The sequence below is a fragment of the Pseudophryne corroboree genome, chromosome 6, assembly GCF_028390025.1.
Source record: "Pseudophryne corroboree isolate aPseCor3 chromosome 6, aPseCor3.hap2, whole genome shotgun sequence".
In the NCBI taxonomy this organism is placed as follows: Eukaryota; Metazoa; Chordata; class Amphibia; order Anura; family Myobatrachidae; genus Pseudophryne; species Pseudophryne corroboree.
The window spans coordinates 195,376,899-195,398,907 of record NC_086449.1 but is presented as its reverse complement, the minus strand read 5'-3'; positions in this window follow the sequence as shown (position 1 = coordinate 195,398,907).

Sequence of the window (22,009 nt, the reverse complement as noted above, 5' to 3'; positions counted from 1 at the left end):
TATACGCCAGTACCACTGGAATTATACGGCAGTATCATTGGAATTATACGCCAGTACCACTGGATTTATACGGCAGTACCACTGGAAATATACGTGAGTATCACTGGAATTATATGGCAGTACCACTGGACATATACGGCAGTACCGCTGGACATACACGGCAGTATCATTGGAGGTATACGGCAGTATCACTGGACTGGATTTATACGGCAGTACCACTGGATTTATACGGCAGTACCACTGGACATATACGGAAGTATCACTGGAATTATATGGCAGTACCACTGGACATATACGGCAGTATCACTGGACTGGATTTATACGCCAGTACCACTGGACATATACAGCAGTATCACTGGAATTATATGGCAGTACCACTGGACATTTACGGCAGTATCACTGGACTGGTTTTATACGCCAGTACCACTGGACATATACAGCAGTATCACTGGAATTATATGGCAGTACCACTGGACATATAGGGCAGTATCACTGGACTGGTTTTATACGCCAGTACCACTGGACATATACAGCAGTATCACTGGAATTATATGGCAGTACCACTGGACATATACGGTAGTATCATTGGAATTATATGGCAGTATCACTGGATTTATAGTCCAGTGCCACTGGAATTATACGGCAGTATCACTGGATTTATACGCCAGTACCACTGGATTTATACGGCAGTACCACCGGACATATACGGCAGTATCACTGGAATTATATGACAGTACCACTGGACATATACGGCAGTATCACTGGACCGGATTTATACGGCAGTCTCACTGGACTTATACACCAGTACCACTGGAATTATAAGGCAGTATCATTGGAATTATACGCCAGTACCACTGGATTTATACGGCAGTACCACTGGAAATATACGTCAGTATCACTGGAATTATATGGCAGTACCACTGGACATATACGGCAGTACCACTGGACATATACGGCAGTATCATTGGAGGTATACGGCAGTATCACTGGACTGGATTTATACGCCAGTACCACAGGATTTATACGGCAGTACCACTGGACATATACGGCAGTATCACTGGAATTATATGGCAGTACCACTGGACATATACGGCAGTATCACTGGACTGGATTTATACACCAGTACCACTGGACATATACAGCAGTATCACTGGAATTCTATGGCAGTACCACTGGACATATAAGGCAGTATCACTGGATTTATACGGCAGTACCGCTGGACATATACAGCAGTATCACTGGACATATACGGCAGTATCACTGGACATATACAGCAGTATCACTGGACATATACAGCAGTATCACTGGACATATACAGCAGCACAGGGACACCACCACTGGACTGATGCAGGATAACAGCACCACTGCAATGGACTGGACTTATACAGTAGCACTGGACATATGGCAGTAGAGGATACCACCACTGTGACTGGACTGATGCAGCACAAGACACTACCACTGTGCTTATGCAGGACACTGAGGACGGAGACATGTCCTCTCGCTACACTCTACAATGCCGGAGTGAAAATGGCGACGACGCGCGGCTCCTTATATGGAATCCAAACCCCGTGAGAATCCGACAGCAGGATGATGACGTTTTGCCTCGTTCTGGTTTCTGAGTCAGGTGGGAAAACCCGAGCCAGGCTCGGATCCGGGCTTGGGTAGTGAAGTCCGGTAGGGTTCGGTTCTCATGGGATACTCAAGCTGTATATACATCAATCACTTACTGTTCTTGTTCACTTGTCTGTATAATATTTATGTGGGCTATTTCAAATATAAAAACTGAAATACTAATCACGATGCAAAGGTGTAACTAACATAATAGCAAAGGGAGCAGCTTTTGGGGCCACTTCCCCTGTCAAAACCTTGTGTGCATATATTTATTTGCCCCTTGTGTGGTACATCAGGCCCTCCAAAACTTGTGCTATGCTGTCCTCAAATGTATTGTTGTACACCAAGATTAGTGGACATATTATTATAAAGATATAATGTACCCAAGTGTGGAGTCCACCCAGAAAGAACCACAAGTGTCATGCTTACATGCACCTGCTCTGTAGCAGTGTCCCTGGAAGTTATTTTAAATCTGTATGTTACTATCCCATTTTGTGCATAATTTATAGAAACATGAAAGCATGTACTGCTGGAAGTACTTGGGGAGACGTTGAGAAATCTGAGCAAAAAGTGTTACAGAGAATTAGCTGACCACTTTTGCATACAAGTCAAAATTATACAGAACCATAACCTCCAACGTTTTACACATAAAAACCGGTACAAATTATGAAAGAGGGCGTGGCCATGGATAAAGTAAATTTGGAGAGTAAAAAATCGGTACAAAGCCCTCTTTGGCTGGTACAGACCATAAAAAAAAGGTACTGTAACGGCCAAAAAGGTACAGTTGGAGGGTATCTAGAACTGCGAGATACCAGAATGAAAGCGCGACAGGTGGGACTGGAATCTCTACCCCAACTTGCACCCTCACCCCACTGCTTTTACCTTAGAACAGTGCCTCTCCACTGTGTTGTGACACCTTAGTGTGTCATGAGTTGGTCCCTGATGTGTCACACACAATGACAGTAAGAAGTAAAAATAAAATAAAAAAATCCTGGTTCCACAGGACACCCTACGGCAGGGCCGGATTACCAATGGGGCGGATGGAGCTGCAGCTCCAGGCCCCCCATTGAAAATAGGCCCACTGCCCACCGCAGTGAAGAGGCCAAAAACCGCCAGCATTACAATGAGTCACATTGACTCATTGTATGCTGCCACGACACAGTGCCCCCTCCGACAGTGTGTAAATCCTGGCCGAAGCAGGAGGAGGGGCCGCTCTCCTCTCCACAGGTTGTTCAACTGCACTGCAGTGCCTTGCCGGGGAGGAGGAGGAGCAACTCTCCTCTCTAAGCTCCTCCCCACTGACTTTAGTGTTGCTGATGAGAAGGACGGCCAGGCCAGAGGAGAAGTAGGGGCACCACAACGTAATAGCCGCACCACCTCCGCGCTGACTGCCCGCACCCCACTGGCCGCCTCCCGCACCACGCTGGCCGCCTCTCCACCAACACCGCCTCCCGTACCGCACACCATCTCCCACACCGCATGCGCGCTGGCCACCTCCCGCACCGCACACTGCTTTGGCCAGCACCCCTTCCCCTTTCCCCCCCCCACCCCAGCCGCTGGCGGCTGTCTTCCGCACCTCTGCTGCTACTCACTTCTGCCCTGCTTTATGCTGGGCAGAAAGCAGGGCAGAAGTAAAGTGAAAGAGCACTGTGAAACATGGAGCCAGGGGGACAAACTGGAGCCGTTGCTGATGCTGGTAAGTGACGCGCACAGACTCTCCCTCTCTCTTCCCCCCTCTCTCTCCCCTTTCCCTCCTATCTCTCCCCTTTCCCTCCCCCCTCTCTCTCTACCCCCCCCCCTCTCTCTCTCTCTCTCTCTCTCTCTCTGGGCTGGCTACCTGTCACAATGTATAAAAGAGGCTACCTGGTTCATTGTAAAAAAAAGGGGGTTCCTGTCGCAATGTGTGTAAAAAGGGTCTCTGCCTGTCGCACTGTGTGTAAAAAGGGTCTCTGCCTGGCGCAATGTGTGTAAAAAGGGTCTCTGCCTGGCGCAATGTGTGTAAAAAGGGTCTCTGCCTGGCGCAGTGTGTATGAAAAGGGTCTCTGCCTGGCACAATGTGTATGAAAGCGTCTCTGCCTGGCGCAATGTGTATGAAAGCGTCTCTGCCTGGCGCAATGTGTATGAAAGCGTCTCTGCCTGGCGCAATGTGTATGAAAGCGTCTCTGCCTGGCGCAATGTGTATAAAAAGGGTCTCTGCCTGGCGCAATGTGTATAAAAAGGGTCTCTGCCTGGCGCAATGTGTGTAAAAAGGGTCTCTGCCTGGCGCAATGTGTATAAAAAGGGTCTCTGCCTGGCGCAATGTGTATGAAAGCGTCTCAGCCTGGCGCAATGTGTATGAAAGCGTCTCTGCCTGGCGCAATGTGTATAAAAAGGGTCTCTGCCTGGCGCAATGTGTATAAAAAGGGTCTCTGCCTGGCGCAATGTGTGTAAAAAGGGTCTCTGCCTGGCGCAATGTGTATGAAAGCGTCTCTGCCTGGCGCAATGTGTATGAAAGCGTCTCTGCCTGGCACAGTGTGTATGAAAAGGGTCTCTGCCTGGCGCAATGTGTATAAAAAGGGTCTCTGCCTGGCACAATGTGTGTAAAAAGGGTGTCTGCCTGGCTCAATGTGTGTAAAAAGGGTCTCTGCCTGGCGCAATGTGTCTAAAAAGGGTCTCTGCCTGGCGCAATGTGTGTAAAAAGGGTGTCTGCCTGGCTCAATGTGTGTAAAAAGGGTCTCTGCCTGGCGCAGTGTGTGTAAAAAGGGTCTCTGCCTGGCGCAATGTGTGTAAAAAGGGTCTCTGCCGGGCACAATGTGTGTAAAAAGGGTCTCTGCCTGGCGCAGTGTGTATAAAATGGGTCTCTGCCTGGCGCAATGTGTGTAAAAAGGGTCTCTGCCTGGCGCAATGTGTGTAAAAAGGGTCTCTGCCTGGCGCAATGTGTGTAAAAAGGGTCTCTGCCGGGCACAATGTGTGTAAAAAGGGTGTCTGCCTGGCTCAATGTGTGTAAAAAGGGTCTCTGCCTGGCGCAATGTGTGTAAAAAGGGTCTCTGCCTGGCGCAATGTGTGTAAAAAGGGTCTCTGCCTGGCGCAATGTGTGTAAAAAGGGTCTCTGCCGGGCACAATGTGTATAAAAAGGGTCTCTGCCTGGCGCAATGTGTATAAAAAGGGTCTCTGCCTGGCGCAATGTGTGTAAAAAGGGTCTCTGCCTGGCGCAATGTGTATAAAAAGGGTCTCTGCCTGGCGCAATGTGTGTAAAAAGGGTCTCTGCATGGCGCAATGTGTATAAAAAGGGTCTCTGCCTGGCGCAATGTGTATAAAGGGTTCTACCTGGCATGTATAAGGGGTGCTACTATGTGGTGTAATGTGACTGACAGACCGGAGGGGAGGGGGAGCATACTGACACATATACAGACTGGGAGGGGGCACACTGATGGATATACAGACTGGGAGGATAGGGGGGCACATTAATTGGTAGTGCCTAGATCCCCTTTGCTGAAAGGACCTTTGCCATAATACACTGGGTCAACGTCACCGTCTATTGGAATTGTAACCTGTGCTGAGTGAAGTGAGTCCGGGCCCAAAGTGTGGTGAGTGACGCGAGCCCGCGAGGGTACAATGGAGCCAAACCCCCCCCCCCCTCTTACAACAAACCTAGATTGGAGAAAAAAATTCAAATGCTGTAACGGCAGAAGACAACTTCCGCCCTCAGCTGATGTCACATCTGGGTCCTTAAGGCGCTGGGGATATAGAGTCTACCCACACTAATGCATATACAGACTAGGAGGGGAGGGGGCACACTAATGCATATCCTTTTAAGGACACACTCCTTTTCAGTGGCCATGTCCCCTTTTTAGGCACACGCAACAGTAATCCCGTTTCATTTCCCATACCCCCACTTCATAGTTCCCACTTAGATGACTACTGTATGTATGGGTCTGTTGTTCTGCTCCTCTATTAAATGGTTGATGGCACTAGCTATGACCTCGATAGAGAGAGCCACACCCATGGCACAGGCCACACCCCCTATTTTGACCACCCCCCCACAGCAGTGCTTGTCACACCTCCTGCCAAGTCACACAATAGGCCCTTCATACATTTCAGCTCCAGGCCCATGTGGACCTTAATCTGGCACTGCCCTACGGCCAATCAGCCGAGCAGGAGGAGGAGAGTGTGCTTTCCCGTTTCCCCCCCCCTTCCCCCCTCTTCCTCTTTCGCTTCACTGGATACTGCATGGGCTTAACAAAACAAAGCCCCATCCACCTCCTGATTTCTTGCAGCTTCAGAGAGGATCCGGGCACAGGTAGGCAGCAATAGCAGTGCAGGCGTCTTAGCATCATGATGTCTGTCACTGAAAGGAGTTGGAGCAGGCAGCCACTGACTCAGTATGATGGGTGACTACGAGGAAATGAAAAGGAAAGGAGTCCTAAGGCAAGTGAAATACAATGGTTAAGGAGAATGGGGGACAGAGGCAGGACTGCCATCAGGGGTAACTGCTGGGACTGCAGTACTAGGCCTGGACAGAGAGGGGGCCCGCCTCTGCAGCTGCAAATGAGAATACCAGCAGTCACTCTCCCCCTCCACTCATGCCAAGCACTAGTTCCAGCAAGGGCGTAGCTACCATAGGTGCAGGCAGTGCAGCTGCTATGGGGCCCCCTTCCCTGTCAAAGTTATATGTGTTATATACATTTTTCGCCATTGGGTGGTATGTACAGGTCCTTTCAAACTTTTTCCTTGGGGCCTGCAAAATATATACATATATGTATGTATGTATGTATATATATCTATATATATATATATAGATATATATAGATATGTAAATAATGTTATACTGTATAATATGAACCGGGGCACTGTAATGAGACACAATATGCACAGGGAGCACTAGATATCATAATATGAATTGGGAGTACTGTGCGGCATGATGTGTACTGGCAGCTTTTAAATGTGACATAGGGTGAATTTAAGCACTACTGCGATTCATAACAGAAACTAGGGCACTACTATGGGACAATATTAAATAAGGCTCTACTATGGTTCGGAGAATGAACTAGGGCACTATTATAGGGCATAAAATCAACAACTGCTCTCTTGAAGCATTGGGACGGGGGCCCCTCCAAAATGTTGCTATGGGGCCCACAAAGTTCTGGCTACTCCCCTGAGTTCCAGCCATTTCCCACCTCCTCCTCTCTAGTTCCTGTCATTGGCCCTCATTCCGAGTTGTTCGCTCACTAGCTGCTTTTAGCAGTATTGCAAACGCTAGGCCGCCACCCTCTGGGAGTGTATCTAAGCTTAGCAGAATAGCGAATGAAAGGTTAGCAGAACTGCTAATAAATAATTCCTTGCAGCTTCTGAGTAGCTCCAGACCTACTCCTAAATTGCGATCATCTCGGTCCGTTTAGTTCCTGGTTTGACGTCACAATCACGCCCTGCGTTCGGCCAGCCACTCCCCCGTTTCTGCAGCCACTCCTGCGTTTTTACCTGGCACGCCTGCGTTTTTTAGCACACTCCCTGAAAACGCTGAGTTGCCGCCCAGAAACACCCACTTCCTGTCAATCACACTACGATCACTCGAGCATTGAAAAAACGTCACTCGAGCTTGTGTATATCTACTAAGTTTTGTGTTAAATAACTAAGCGCATGCGCGCTGCGTACCATGCGCATTTTCTACCTAATCGCTGCGTTGCGAAAAACGTCAACGAGCGAACAACTTGGAATGACCACCATGGTCCGACTCCCCGCGGTGCCCTGGATAGTCGTTACGCTGAGCCTGGAGGGGCTGTTCTGGTTCCTGAGATGGAGGTGGGCGGTTCAAGAGGAGCTTTTCTGCTCTGTCACCTGTGTGAAGCAGCTGCTGTGCCCCGGGATGTGCTGCACCTGTCTGGTACCCACACCAACAGCGCCCTAGCCCGCTTCATGAGGTGTATCTGAGGGCTCAGCACACTCTGAAACTCTTCACCTTCTCCAGTCCTGCGCTGACTTGGGCTGTGCTGCTGCTGGCGGGTGGTCCGTGTCGGAGTCATCTCCGACAGGTACTTCATGACAGTGGCCGGCTCCCAGATCAGGGTCCTGCGTCAGCTGGGGAGGAGCGATAAACTGTGGTTGCAGGGGCCAAGAAATGAGGGGGACCAGAGATGAGCTCTTGGGGAGGAGGGTGGGGTGATCTGTACTTTTATTGTTGGGAATAGAGAGTAATTTGGGGGCTGGTGGGTCAGGGGTACAGAGATGAGCTCTGAGGTGATCTGAAGTGAAGTTGGATGTAGTGTAGGGGGCTAGTCGGAAGGGGAGAGTTGGTTGTGAGGTTGCTCTGGAGGAGGCAGTTGGTCATGAGAGGGTTTGCTCTGGAGGGGGCATGCAATTAAGAGGGTAGAGACATATTTCATAAAGAAATTTTAATATTATTTGACAGAAACCGGGTGCTGGAGTTTTGACAGGACCATCTGACTGAGTATGTCCCCATCAATGGATCCTATTATTCAAAAAAAGGGTGTGTGAGAGGGAGGTGGTTGGGGTATTAGACATGTAAATAATAACACCAATCCCTGCTGCTCTAACTTTGACAATTAACTCCCCCCCCCCCCCTCCTGGTTGTTGCACCAATGATGCCCCACATCCACTGTAGCACCTCCCACATAATCCACAGCTCCACCCCCAGGGTGGACCCTGCCTATTTTGCCAGTCCCGGGCCCTGCAATGTATTTATTATTATTTATTACGTTATTTATATGGCACACCCATATTCCGCAGTTTTTACAGAGAATATCTGATGGCAGCCTGGGGAAGGGGTGTTTGATAGGTAAAGAACCACTGGGTATATGTGCTTTGGGTACAATAGGGTTCATGTACATTTATTTTAAATCAATCAAAGTGAAACTCTTCAGTGAGTAAACGGTAGAAAAAAGTTGGAGAACCACTGTTTTAGAATGTGGACGGCGGAAGAAACATCATCTTCTGGTATGGTGGGGATTGGCTGACATTGTAACAAAATGCCACATTCCCAGCCCAGCACAAACATCCCAGAATACCACACATGAACCAGATTCAGCTCATGCTTATATTAGCCAGTTACGGTAGACTGATTCAGTTTGTACCTCCATAGACTGCAGACAGAATCAGCCTTCCATGATGTAACTGGCAAACTGGTGGCCACCATTCCTAATTGAAACAGCCCCATGGAGGAGCAGCAGCTGTTCACTCTCCTATATGTCAGGAGGTCCAAGTTGGAAGCACCATTTGGGCATTAAAAACACTGTATTAATGAGATTATTTTATTAATTCTTTCTGTATAGGTGCTTGCTAACCATTGGTACCCTAGGCAACTGCCTATATTTGCCTAATTGTAGCGCTGTCCATGAAGATCATAATTCTGTGCATGCAGAACAGCACATAACAAGATAATAGCACATTTAGGCCATATTTGCCCCTTCTCCAGGATGTCAAGTAAATTTTATGGTGCTCTTCTGGGATGCCTAGAAAGTAGACAAACCCACTGTACTGTATCCCTTCTATTACTACAGTGAGGGGAGTGGGACTGTGACTATATGATTAGCTGTGAATTGTGTCATTATGGCTCCATCTTCCAATGCATTATACAGCGATGCTGTGATAAACCCATTAGCTGTGCCACACACCCTAAACATGTCCCTGGGACCTCACCATCCAGGATTTTCCATAGGGGAGACCCACAAAGTTGGCAGCTATGATTTAGGCAAAATATTACTATATCTGTATCTTTCTGTGACAAAAATCATGGTCAAATACAGTGGTGGTCCTCCATATACTTGCTGCCTGTGACACCATCTTTCTCGTAATGTCTTCAGAAAGATGGCATAGGAGACAGCAAAGACTCTGGTACTGTGATTGAGTCTTTGCTATGATTTGTGCATGTGCTATCTTTCAGAATACATCACTGGATAATGGCGCCACTGGCAAGAGGCACTGGCGATCCCATATGGCCCCCCATCTCTTAAAATGCCCCATGTCAGATAAACAGATATGGATCATAGGGTTGACCTGAGAAAGGTAGACAGTCATTAGGTCGACACCAAAAGGTTGACAGGTACTTGGTCGACATGGCAAAAATGTTGACGCGGAAAAGGGCGACACATGAAAATGTTGACATGAGTTTTGTTGTTTTTTCGTGTCATTTGCTCCGTAAAGTGACCAGGAACCCCAATGAGTGCACCACGTCTACTTGCATATCTCACGCTGTGGGCAAGGTGCCTCGCTCTGCTACCACTATGCTTGGCACGGGTTACTATTCCCAATTGTTGGCTTAGTGGAAGGTAAAGTATGAAAAAAATTTAAAATGAAAAAAGAATGGTAAAAAACTAATGTCGACCTTTTCATGTGTCTACCTTTCTCATGTCAACCTTTTACCATGTCAACATTTTGTCCATGTCGACCTAATGTATGTCAACCAATAGTGGTCGACCTAATGACTGTTGACCTAGTTTTGTCGACCTAGCATCCGGACACCCAAATAAACACACCAACCTGAACAAAATATAAAGGCACATTCAAGTGTAGGCTTATTATTAAGTTATTCTTTTACTGCCACAAAGCAGGAAGTAAATACTGAGACACTGTAAATAAAGATTTTATATTTTGAATAAAAGTAGTAAGTAGTTAAATAGATGATGACAGCGTTAGGTTTCAAAACATTTCCAATATTTGGAAACTGATTATTTTAAACAGATTTTTTTTTTTTAAGACATCGCTTTCTCTTAGAATCATGGAAATTACAGCAGAAAGGCAAAACAAACATTCGGGAGAAAGACCAGCGCAAGCTGCCAGCAATAACAAAGTTAGGGTAGAGCTGCCTCAGTACTCTGTTTGGGGTCAGTATGGCGACCCCCATGGCAGTGAGGAGGTTAATGAGGTTGGAGCCTGGTTGCCGTCTTCAGAGGCATACAGGAATTCCCGGGACTAGAGTACAGCAGAGTTATCAGTGTGTGGGAGCAGTCTGGAGACATGTTCTTAAGATAAGCAGCAGCAACGGGGCCTCCCCTCATTGTGTGGGAAAGGAGCCAGTAGGCCCCATGCCCCTCCCTTCAGTGAAGACATGTCACCTCTCAATGATTTGGGGTCAGACACATTGATTTTAGCAAACACTCAGACTTTAGAGAAATGGCCACTGATAACAATCTGAACTGTTACTTCAAGTTGGTTCCGCAAACCGGATGGCACTCTCTCCTGAGAATAGACTATATACCATTAACCATGTCAGGCTCTGATTCATTGTGAACTGAGACTACACAGAAATCATCATTAGTGGGACCCCACTGGGACTGACTCCCAAGGCCCATGCATAGCATAAGGGGTGCAGCTAGGCTTTCTGTCAACAGGGCCAAAGGCAACTCTGCACCCCATCCCCAGTATATAATAGTCACCCTTTGCTTGCTTGAATACGAACATTAACATTGTAAAGTTTGAAATGTTTATAGGGTGAGGGCTAACCCAAATTTTAGTCCTGTTACATTTAGAGATGTGCGGCGGGCATTTTTCGTGTTTTGTGTTTTCGTTTTCGTTCTAATTCCACTTTTGTGTTTTGGTTTTGGCTTGGTTTTGCCAAACACCCTTTCGTGTTTTGGTTTTGGATCTGGATGATTTTTGAAAAAACACATAAAAACAGCTAAAATCACATAATTTGCTGTAGGCCTAAGCTAAGCGACACAACCACCTGGCCCATCTAGTGGTGTCACGCAGTGGCTGAATGTCGAGAGTGGGCCGCAATTGTTCGGTCCACTGACAGCATCTCCAGCACGCTCCAGTCACTTTTGCAATTGGTGGACTTATACGGCAGTACCCCAGGACTAATACAGCAGTACCCCTGGACTGATACGGCAGTGTCACACAGGATAGCACTTTTCAAAAACTAGGCCCCAAACAGCAGCTCATGCAAAGATGTCGAAGAGGTGCAATGAGGTAGCTGTATGACTAAGCTAGGTGACACAAACAATTCCAACTGTAATTATACGTCCAAATCACTGGAATTAAATGGCAAAATCTCGCTATCGCCTGCCTAGTGAAGTGGAATCTAGATGGGATTTGTTACCGGGGACACAATACCTCCATCAATTGTCTAAATCCCACTGCAGTAATGGCGGATACCGGACACACGTCTAACACCAACATAAGTGTCAAGGCCTCAGTTATGAGGGCTGCCATCGTCATGTGAAGCTGAACCACTAGTCATGAACATGGACCAGGGCCTCAGCTGTTCCTTGCCACTCCGTGTCGTAAATGGAATATTGGCAAGTTTACGTTTCTCCTCAGACGATTTAAATTTCTTTTTTTTGGTTCTTTTTACTGAACTTTGGCTTTTTGGATATTACATGCCCTCTACTATCACATTGGGCATCGGCCTTGGCAGACGACGTTGATGGCATTTCATTGTCTATGTCATGGCTAGTGGCAGCAGCTTCAGCACTAGGAGGAAGTGGTTCTTCTTGATCTTTCCCTATTTTATCCTCAAAATTTCTCTTACGTCCTAGAGGATGCAGGGGACTCCAAAAGGACCATGGGGTATAGACGGGATCCGCAGGAGCTTGGGCACACTAAAAAGACTTAAAACTGGGTGTGAACTGGCTCCTCCCTCTATGCCCCTCCTCCAGACCTCAGTTAGACTTTGTGCCCAGGAGTGACTGGATGCACACTAGGGGAGCTCTATTGAGTTTCTCTAGAAAAAGACTTTTGTTAGTTTTTTTATTTTCAGGGAGCCCTGCTGGCTACAGGCTCCCTGCAGCGTGGGAGTGAGGGGAGAGAAGCAGGACCTACTTCTGTGAGTTTCAAGGCTCTGCTTCTCGGCTACTGGACACCATTAGCTCCAGAGGGTTCGATCACTTGGTGCGCCTAGCTGCTTGTTCCCGGAGCCACGCCGTCACCCCCTCACAGAAGCCAGAAGGCAGAAGTCGGGTGAGTATGAGAAGATCAGAAGACTTCAGGACGGCAGAAGACTTCAGTGACGGAAGGAAAGCACAGCGGTAACGCTGTGCTCCATGCTCCCACACACATATCACCAACGGTTGTCACTGGGTGCAGGGCGCTGGGGGGCGCCCTGGGAGGCATGTTACTGAAGTTTTGTAAGGGCGGCATATGATTGTGGGTGCCAAGGCACCTTTTACAGACCCCCGCCAGCATTTTACATGAGTTTGAATTTGGTGGGCCGAAGCCGCCGGGAAGGGGGCGGAGCTTCAGTCCGCGGCTCACACGCGCCATTTTCTCCCTGCACCAGACGGAGGGAGAGACGCTGCCGGGACCTCCACGCTGATTTCAAGTAAAGGGGGCATCTCCAGAGGGCAGCTGCAGTGGGGTACCAGTCTTTTTGATAATAAGGCAGCGCTGGGTACATATATTCGTGTACCAATATACAGGCGCTGGGGTGTGAGCTGGCATACTCCCTCTGTCTCCTCTTCTGGGCTGCATTGTGGGCCTGTCACCTTGCTGGGACGGTTCTGTGTGGGTTGTGTGTCGGTACTACGTGTCGACATGTCGGAGCCTGAATGTTATTCACCAGAGGAGGTTATGGGAGGTGGGGATGCGGGGCTAGATGTAGCACTGTCGACGCAGCCGACTCCTGATTTACTAGCAATAAATTCCAATGTAGCTTCTTTATCTAAGAGGTTAGATAAGTCTGAGTCACAGACGCAGGTGTGGAAAAAGTCCATGGAGGAGGCTTTATCTCAGGTACAGACCCCATCCGGGTCCCATAAGAGGCCTTTTACTCAGGTGGGGAATACGGATACCGACACGGACTCTGATTCCGAGGTCGATTTCACTGAGGCTGCGTTACATCCACGATTAGTTAAGAGTATTCAGTACATGATTGTGGCTATAAAGGATGTTTTGCAAATTTCTGATGAACCTGCGGTACAGGAAACAAGGATTTGCTTGTTCAAGGGAAAGAAACCTGAGGTGAAGTTTCTCCCCTCTCATGAAATGAATACTCTTTGTGAAAAGGCTTGGGAGTCGCCGGATAAGAAATGGCAGATTCCCAAGAGGATTTATATGGCGTATCCTTTCCCCTCTGATGACAGGGAAAAATGGGAGACATCTCCAACTGTTGATAAAGCTCTATCCCGTTTGTCTAAGAAGGTGGCGCTTCCGTCTCCTGACACGGCAGCTCTCAAGGATCCGGCGGATCGCAAGTTGGAGACGTGTCTGAAGTCCATTTTCGCTAATACGGGTGCATTGCTCAGACCTGCTGTGGCGTCGGTATGGGCGAGTAGTGCTATTGCTAAATGGGCTGAGAATTTAGCTAGTGACATGGATACTCTTGATAAAGATAATGGCCCTCATTCCGAGTTGATCGGTCGCAAGGCGAATTTAGCAGAGTTACACACGCTAAGCCGCCGCCTACTGGGAGTGAATCTTAGCTTCTTAAAATTGCGACCGATGTATGCGCAATATTGCGATTACTAACTACTTAGCAGTTTCAGAGTAGCTCCAGACTTACTCTGCCTGTGCGATCATTTCAGTGCTTGTCGTTCCTGGTTGACGTCACAAACACACCCAGCGTTCGCCCAGGCACTCCCACCGTTTCTCCGGCCACTCCTGCGTTTTTTCCGGAAACGGTAGCGTTTTCAGCCACACGCCCCTGAAACGCCGTGTTTCCGCCCAGTAACACCCATTTCCTGTCAATCACATTACGATCGCCGGAGCGAAGAAAAAGCCGTGAGTAAAAATACTATCTTCATTGTAAAATTACTTGGCGCAGTCGCAGTGCGAATATTGCGCATGCGTACTAAGCGGAATTTCACTGCGATGCGAAGAAAATTACCGAGCGATCAACTCGGAATGAGGGCCAATGTCCTTCTAACTCTCGGTTATATTAAGGACGCTGCGGATTACCTAAAGGACGCAGCAAGGGACGTCTGTCTCTTGGGATCAAGGACCAATGCCATGTCGATATCTGCCAGGAGGGCCTTGTGGATCCATCAATGGAATGCTGATGCCGACTCCAAGAGGTCTATGGAAGCTCTACCCTTTAAAGGTACTGTCTTGTTTGGGGACAGCCTGGCGGACCTAGTCTCGACCGCGACTGCGGGTAAGCCCTCTTTTCTTCCTTATGTTCCCACACAACAGAAAAAGGCACCACATCAACAAATGCAGTCCTTTCGTCACAACAAATACAGGCGTGGGAAAGGTTCATCTTTCCTCGCCTCAAAGGGTAGAGGACGGGGAAGAAAACTTCCTGCAGCCTCAGGCACACAGGACCAGAAGTTCTCCCTGGCTGCTACCAAGTCCACCGCATGATGCTGGGGCTTCCCTGGGGGAGTCCGGACCGGTGGGGGGCCGTCTTCAGGTATTCAGCCAGGTCTGGATTCAATCAGACCTGGATCCTTGGGTGTTAGAAATCGTGTCTCAAGGATACAAACTGGAGTTTCAGAAGATGCCCCCTCACCGGTTCTACATTTCGGCATTACCAGTGGTTCTTCTGGACAGGGAGGTGGTCCGGGCGGCGATTCAAAAATTGTGTCTACAGAAGGTCATTGTTCCAGTCCCTCCGTCCCAGCGGGGGGAGGGGTTCTACTCGAGCCTCTTTATGGTACCGAAACCGGACGGTTCGGTCAGACCAATTCTAAATCTAAAATCCCTCAATCCATACTTGAAAGTCTTCAAGTTCAAGATGGAATCCCTTCGAGCGGTGATTGCCAGCCTGGAGGGGGGGGGATTTTATGGCGTCAGTCGACATAAAGGATGCCTACTTACATGTGCCGATATATCCTCCACATCAGGCTTTCCTCAGGTTTGCGATACAGGATTCTCATTACCAATTTCAGACGTTGCCGTTTGGGCTTTCCACGGCTCCGAGGATTTTCACCAAGGTCATGGCAGAAATGATGGTTCTTCTTCGCAAACAAGGGGTTTCAATTATCCCGTACTTGGACGATCTCCTGATAAAGGCGAGGTCCAAGGAACGGTTGCTGAGAAGTGTAGAGTTGTCACTATTGGTTCTGCGACAGCACGGTTGGGTGCTCAATTTGCCGAAATCCCAGTTGATTCCGACCACTCGGCTTCCTTTTCTGGGCATGATTCTGGACACGGAGTTACAGAAGGTATTCCTTCCAGAAGAAAAGGCTCGGGATCTGCAGACGATGTTCAGAGAACTTCTGAAGCCGACGAGTGTGTCGATCCATTATTGTACTCGGGTTCTGGGGAAAATGGTTGCGGCGTACGAAGCCATTCCATTTGGCAGATTTCACGCACGCGTGTTTCAGTGGGACTTGCTGAGCAAATGGTCCGGATCTCATCTACACATTCACCGGAAGATAAGTCTATCTCCCAGAGCCAGAATTTCTCTCCTGTGGTGGCTACAAGCTCATCACCTCCTGGGGGGACGCCGATTCGGTATCCAGGATTGGGTACTTCTGACGACAGATGCAAGTCTCCGGGGCTGGGGCGCAGTCACCCAAGGAAGAAATTTCCAGGGAAAATGGTCGATCCAGGAAGCCTGTCTCCACATAAATATTCTCGAGTTAAGAGCCATTTACAACGGCCTGCTCCAAGCAAGAAGTCTTCTTCAGGATCGACCGGTCCTGGTACAGTCAGACAACATCACAGCGGTGGCCCATATAAACCTGCAAGGCGGAACGAGGAGCAGAGCGGCAATGGCAGAGGCCACAAAGATCCTTCGCTGGGCGGAACAACACGTCAGCGCACTGTCAGCAGTTTTCCTACCGGGGGTGGACAACTGGGAAGCGGATTTCCTCAGCAGACACGACCTCCATCCGGGAGAGTGGGCTCTGCACCAAGAGGTATTTGCAGAAGTGACAAGACGCTGGGGAATTCCGTTGATAGACATGATGGCATCTCGGCTCAACAAGAAGCTCCCGAGGTATTGTTCCAGGTCAAGGGACCCACAAGCCACTGCAGTGGACGCCCTGGTGTCTCCGTGGGTCTTCCAGTCGGTGTATGTGTTCCCTCCACTTCCTCTCATTCCAAAGGTGCTGGGGATCATTCGTCGAGCAAGGGTTCAGGCGATTCTCGTCGTTCCAGACTGGCCAAGAAGGGCCTGGTACCCGGATCTTCAGGACTTGCTGGTGGAAGATCCTTCGCCGCTTCCTCTAAGAGAGGATCTGTTGTTGCAGGGTCCATGCGTGTTTCCAGACTTACCGCGGCTGCGTTTGACGGCATGGAGGTTGAGCGCCAGATCTTAGCTCGTAAGGGTATTCCCAGGGAAGTCATTCCAACTCTCATTAACGCTAGGAAAGAGGTTACGGCGAAACACTATCACCGTATCTGGAGGAAGTATGTTTCCTGGTATGAGCTTAAAAAGGCTCCTGCGGAGGATTTTCACTTGGGTCGTTTTCTCCACTTTTTACAGGCGGGCGTAGATGCAGGCCTGAAATTGGGTTCCATCAAAGTGCAAATTTCGGCTTTGTCTATTTTCTTTCAAAAAGAGTTAGCTGCCCTCCCAGAGGTTCAGACCTTTGTGAAGGGTATGATGCATATCAATCCGCCGTGTGTACCTCCTGTAGCTCCATGGGACCTCGATGTCGTCTTACGGTTTCTCATGTCTTCCTGGTTTGAACCTTTGCGTAAGGTTGAGTTGAAATTTCTCACTTGGAAGGTCGTTATGCTTTTGGCGCTGGCATCTGCCAGGCGAGTGTCGGAATTGTCAGCTTTATCACATAAGAGCCCGTACTTGATTTTTCATTCGGATAGGGCGGAATTGAGGACTCGTCAACAATTTCTACCGAAGGTGGTTTCTTCATTTCATATTAACCAACCTATTGTGGTTCCGGTAGCTACGGAAGAGGTGGCGATTCCAAAATTTCTGGATGTTGTAAGAGCGTTAAAAGTATATGTTTCTAGGACAGCTGTTACTAGGAAAACTGAAGCGTTGTTTGTTTTGTATGCGGCCAACAAGATTGGTCATCCCACTTCAAAACAGACTATTGCACACTGGATTTGTAGTACGATCCAGCAGGCTCGTTTTTCGGTAGGACTGCCGGTGCCAAAATTGGTTAAAGCCCATTCTACCAGGAAAGTGGGCTCATCTTGGGCGGCTGCCCGAGGTGTCTCGGCGCTACAGCTTTGCCGAGCAGCTACTTGGTCGGGTTCGAACACTTTTGCTAAGTTCTATAAGTTTGATACCCTGGCCGATGAGGACCTGGCGTTTGCTCAGTCGGTGCTGCAGAGTCGTCCGCACTCTCCCGCCCGTTCTGGAGCTTTGGTATAATCCCCATGGTCCTTTTGGAGTCCCCAGCATCCTCTAGGACGTAAGAGAAAACAGGATTTTGGTACTCACCGTTAAATCCTTTTCTCCTAGTCCGTAGAGGATGCTGGGCGCCCGTCCCAGTGCGGACTATTACTTGCAGTGTGTTTTCTTACTGGTTAAGTTAGTTTGTACACGAGTTGTGTATTGGTTTGTTGCAGCTGGTTGCTGGAGTTTTATGCATACTGTTATCTGGTTTGGCGTTATTCCGGTTGTACGGTATGTTTATGGTGTGGGCTGGTAGTTTGGTAGCCCTTAGTTAAAACAAAAATCTTTCCTTGTACTGTCCGTCTCTCCTGGGCACAGTTCCTATAACTGAGGTCTGGAGGAGGGGCATAGAGGGAGGAGCCAGTTCACACCCAGTTTTAAGTCTTTTTAGTGTGCCCAAGCTCCTGCGGATCCCGTCTATACCCCATGGTCCTTTTGGAGTCCCCAGCATCCTCTACGGACTAGGAGAAAAGGATTTAACGGTGAGTACCAAAATCCTGTTTTTTGTTCTCCATTATTTTTTGGGAGTTATATGAAACAATATGCGGCACAGGAATGACTGATGAGACAGGACACTACCACTGGTCTAATGCAGAACAACACAACAATACTGTAAAAGACTTGGGTTGTTGTTATAATTATTATACGGCAGCAGTGGACATATAGCAGCAGCGTATATCGTCACTGGAATGACTGATGAGACAGGACACTACCACTGGTCTGCACAACACAGCACCACTTTTATACAGCTACACTGGATATATCGCAGCAGAGAACACCAACACTGTGACTGGCTGGACTGATGCAGCACAATACACTGACTACACTGGATTGGACAGCACAAGACTCGCCGCCCCCACACAGACACTGAACACTGAGGACACGTCCTCTCAATACACTCTCCGAGACTGGAGTGAAAAAGGCCGCGACGCGCGGCTCCTTATATGGAATCCAAATCCCGCGAGAATCCGACAGCGGGATGATGACGTTTTGCCGCATTCGGGTTTCCGAATCAGGCGGGAAAACCTGAGCCTGACTCGGATCCGGGCTCGAATGGTGAAGTCTGGTAGGGTACGGTTCTCTGAGAACCGAACCCGCTCATCTCTAGTTATATCAAGGTTACAGCACAGGGGCGTTTTAAGAGAGGAGGAGGCCCGTGTTCAGCCTCCTCCGTTCGGGCTCCCTCCTCTCTGCCCGGAGTGCTGTAGAGTCTGAGCACTAGAGGGCTCAGACTCTACTGCGCATGCGCAGATCTCCGTGAAAATGGCGCGGTGGCCATTTTCCCTGAGATTTCTCTACTGCGCATGCACAGAACTCTGTGAAAATAGCCGCTGAGCCAATTTCACTGTGTTCTAACAGTGCTGTGGATGCCGGCGCTGGACTTCGGAGGGGTGAGTATTTAAAAAATGGGTGCAGGGTGTGCGGTGGGGGCCCCCTCTGGACTCAGGGGCCCGTGTGCACCTCACACACTGCATCCATTATAGAAACGCCAGTGTGACAGCATATGCTGCATTAATCTGGTGGTTCTGTGGTGCCTATACCTACACCTACAATAATTGCAGGTTCCACTTAAGAAAAGCTCCACTGAATGTTGTGACAGGCTTCACTGTTTCACTGTTTCAAGCCTCAACGGTAAGTATCACTGCCTGTACTACACTACCTCACCCACCATAGAGCTTCACAGTAATCACCATATAATTCAGAAATCACAATGACCTCATATATTGTAAAAAACATCACAGTGACTGTCATATGATACAGAGTACACTGCAGTGACTGCCATACAATACAGAGAACATCACTGTGGCCACCGTATAATGCAGAGAATCTTCAAGCATTAAAACAATTTAATCGCATTTGTATATATATATATATATATATATATATATATAAAAAAACGTAGTTCAATTGTATTGTATTCAAAAAGGATCTCAAATTTTCTATCTCAAAATTTTTAACCTTATTGCTTATTTTCCCATAATTAAAATTTATGATGCATCCCTGCTATCAGGATAAGTAAAGATTGGACACTATGGGTTGATTATTCACCGTGATTAGGTCGATTAAACATTCAGAAACAGTAGTCGGAATATTTTTCAAATTATTGCGTAACGGACACATTCAGTCATTCAACAACACAGGAGTTAGTTCCTGCTTGTTTAAAGAACCAATTTTGCATGCTCTCCCTATAGGAAGGATAACCGAATTGAAAAAAGATTCCATTCATATTAGGCTGCAAAGTCGCTTAGCTGTGAAGTATGGTAGTGTAAAGTATGAGGATAATATTAATATGAACAGCGGAGATATACGGAGATGCTTCAGCTGATGTGTCTTCCTCAGGTAACTGCAACTATATGAAATCTCTTAGGAAACTGCAACTTTATCTCTCACTCCTGCAACAGTCTCTCACTCATTCACCTTTTTCTTACATCCTAGAGGATGCTGGGGTCCAAATTAGTACCATGGGGTATAGACGGGTCCACCAGGACCCATTGGCACTTTAAGAGTTTGAGAGTGTGGGCTGGCTCCTCCCTCTATGCCCCTCCTACCAGACTCAGTTTAGAAAATGTGCCCGGAGGAGCCGGTCACAGCTAGGGGAGCTCTCCTGAGCTTTCTTGGTAAAGTTTTATTTTAGAGTTTTTTTTATATTACAGGAGGATGTTGGCAACAGCCTGCCTGCAGCGTGGGACTAAGGGGGGGAGCAGTGTCCGCCCTGCGGGGTCTGAGCCACTGACTCCGCTCACTGGACACTGAGCTCCAGAGGGGTCTGATCGGTCTCCGCCACAGGGGAACCGCTCGCCCCCAGCAGCATGCCGCCGACCCCTTACAGAGCTGAAGTGAGTGGGGAGTTAGTCACCGACCCCCCTAGCAAGCGTATGTGTCCAGACTCTCAAAAAAGGTGGTTTTACCTGTACCGGGATCTACTGCCTTAAAGGAGCCGGCAGATAGGAAAATTGATAATACAGGTTGAGTATCCCTTATCCAAAATGCTTGGGACCAGAGGTATTTTGGATATGGGATTTTTCCGTATTTTGGAATAATTGCATACCATAATGAGATATCATGGTGATGGGGCCTAAATCTAAGCACAGAATGCATTTATGTTTCATATACACCTTATACACACAGCCTGAAGGTCATTTTAGCCAATATTTTTTATAACTTTGTGCATTAAACAAAGTGTGTGTACATTCACACAATTCATTTATGTTTCACATACACCTTACACACACAGCCTGAAGGTCATTTAATACAATATTTTTAATAACTTTGTGTATTAAACAAAGTTTGTGTACATTGAGTCATCAAAAAACAAAGGTTTCACTATCTCACTCTCACTCAAAAAAGTCCGTATTTCGGAATATTCCGTATTTCGGAATATTTGGATATGGGATACTCAACCTGTACTCTGAAATCAATGTACACTGCTTCGGGGGCCATATTACGTCCCACTATTGCTATAGTGCATGGATTGCAAAAGCTATAGTGAAGTGGTCGGCTGCCTTAATTGAGGATTTGGATACGATGGATAGGGATGACGTTGCATTGTATTTACGCAACATTCATGATTCTGCAGGTTTTATGGTATAATCCATGAAAGACCTGGGTTCCATGGCTGCGGGAATTTCTTCCATGTCTGTTTCAGCTCGTCGGGGACTGTGGCTCCGCCAGTGGTCGGCCGACGCGGAATCCAGAAGAATTGTGGAGTCGCTACCCTGTACAGGTCAGGCTCTCTTTGGGGAAGCTCTAGACGCGTGGATATCCACCGCTACAGCGGGTAAGTCTCCGTTTCTTTCCTCAGCAGCACCTGCTTCGAATAAATCCTTCTCCTCTGCTGCGCAGCAGTCCTTTCGGCCTAACAAGCCCAGAAAGGCCAGATCATCCAATACCTTCTTTAGGGGAGGTAAGGTTAAGTACAAGAAACCTGCCACTGCAGGTTCCCAGGAACAAAAGCCTGCTTCAAGTACCCCAAAGTCCTCCGCATGACGGTGGACGGGACGGCCCGGAGGTTGGCCTGTGGGAGCGAGACTCAGACAGTTCTGTCATGTCTGGGTATCGTCCGGCCTGGATCCCTGGGTAGTAGATATTGTGTCTCAGGGATACAGGCTGGAATTTCAAAGTCTCCCTCCTCATCGTTTTTTCAAGTCGGTCTTACCAACTCTGTTGGAGGACAGCACAGTGCTTCAAGACGCTGTCCAAAAGCTGGTGGAG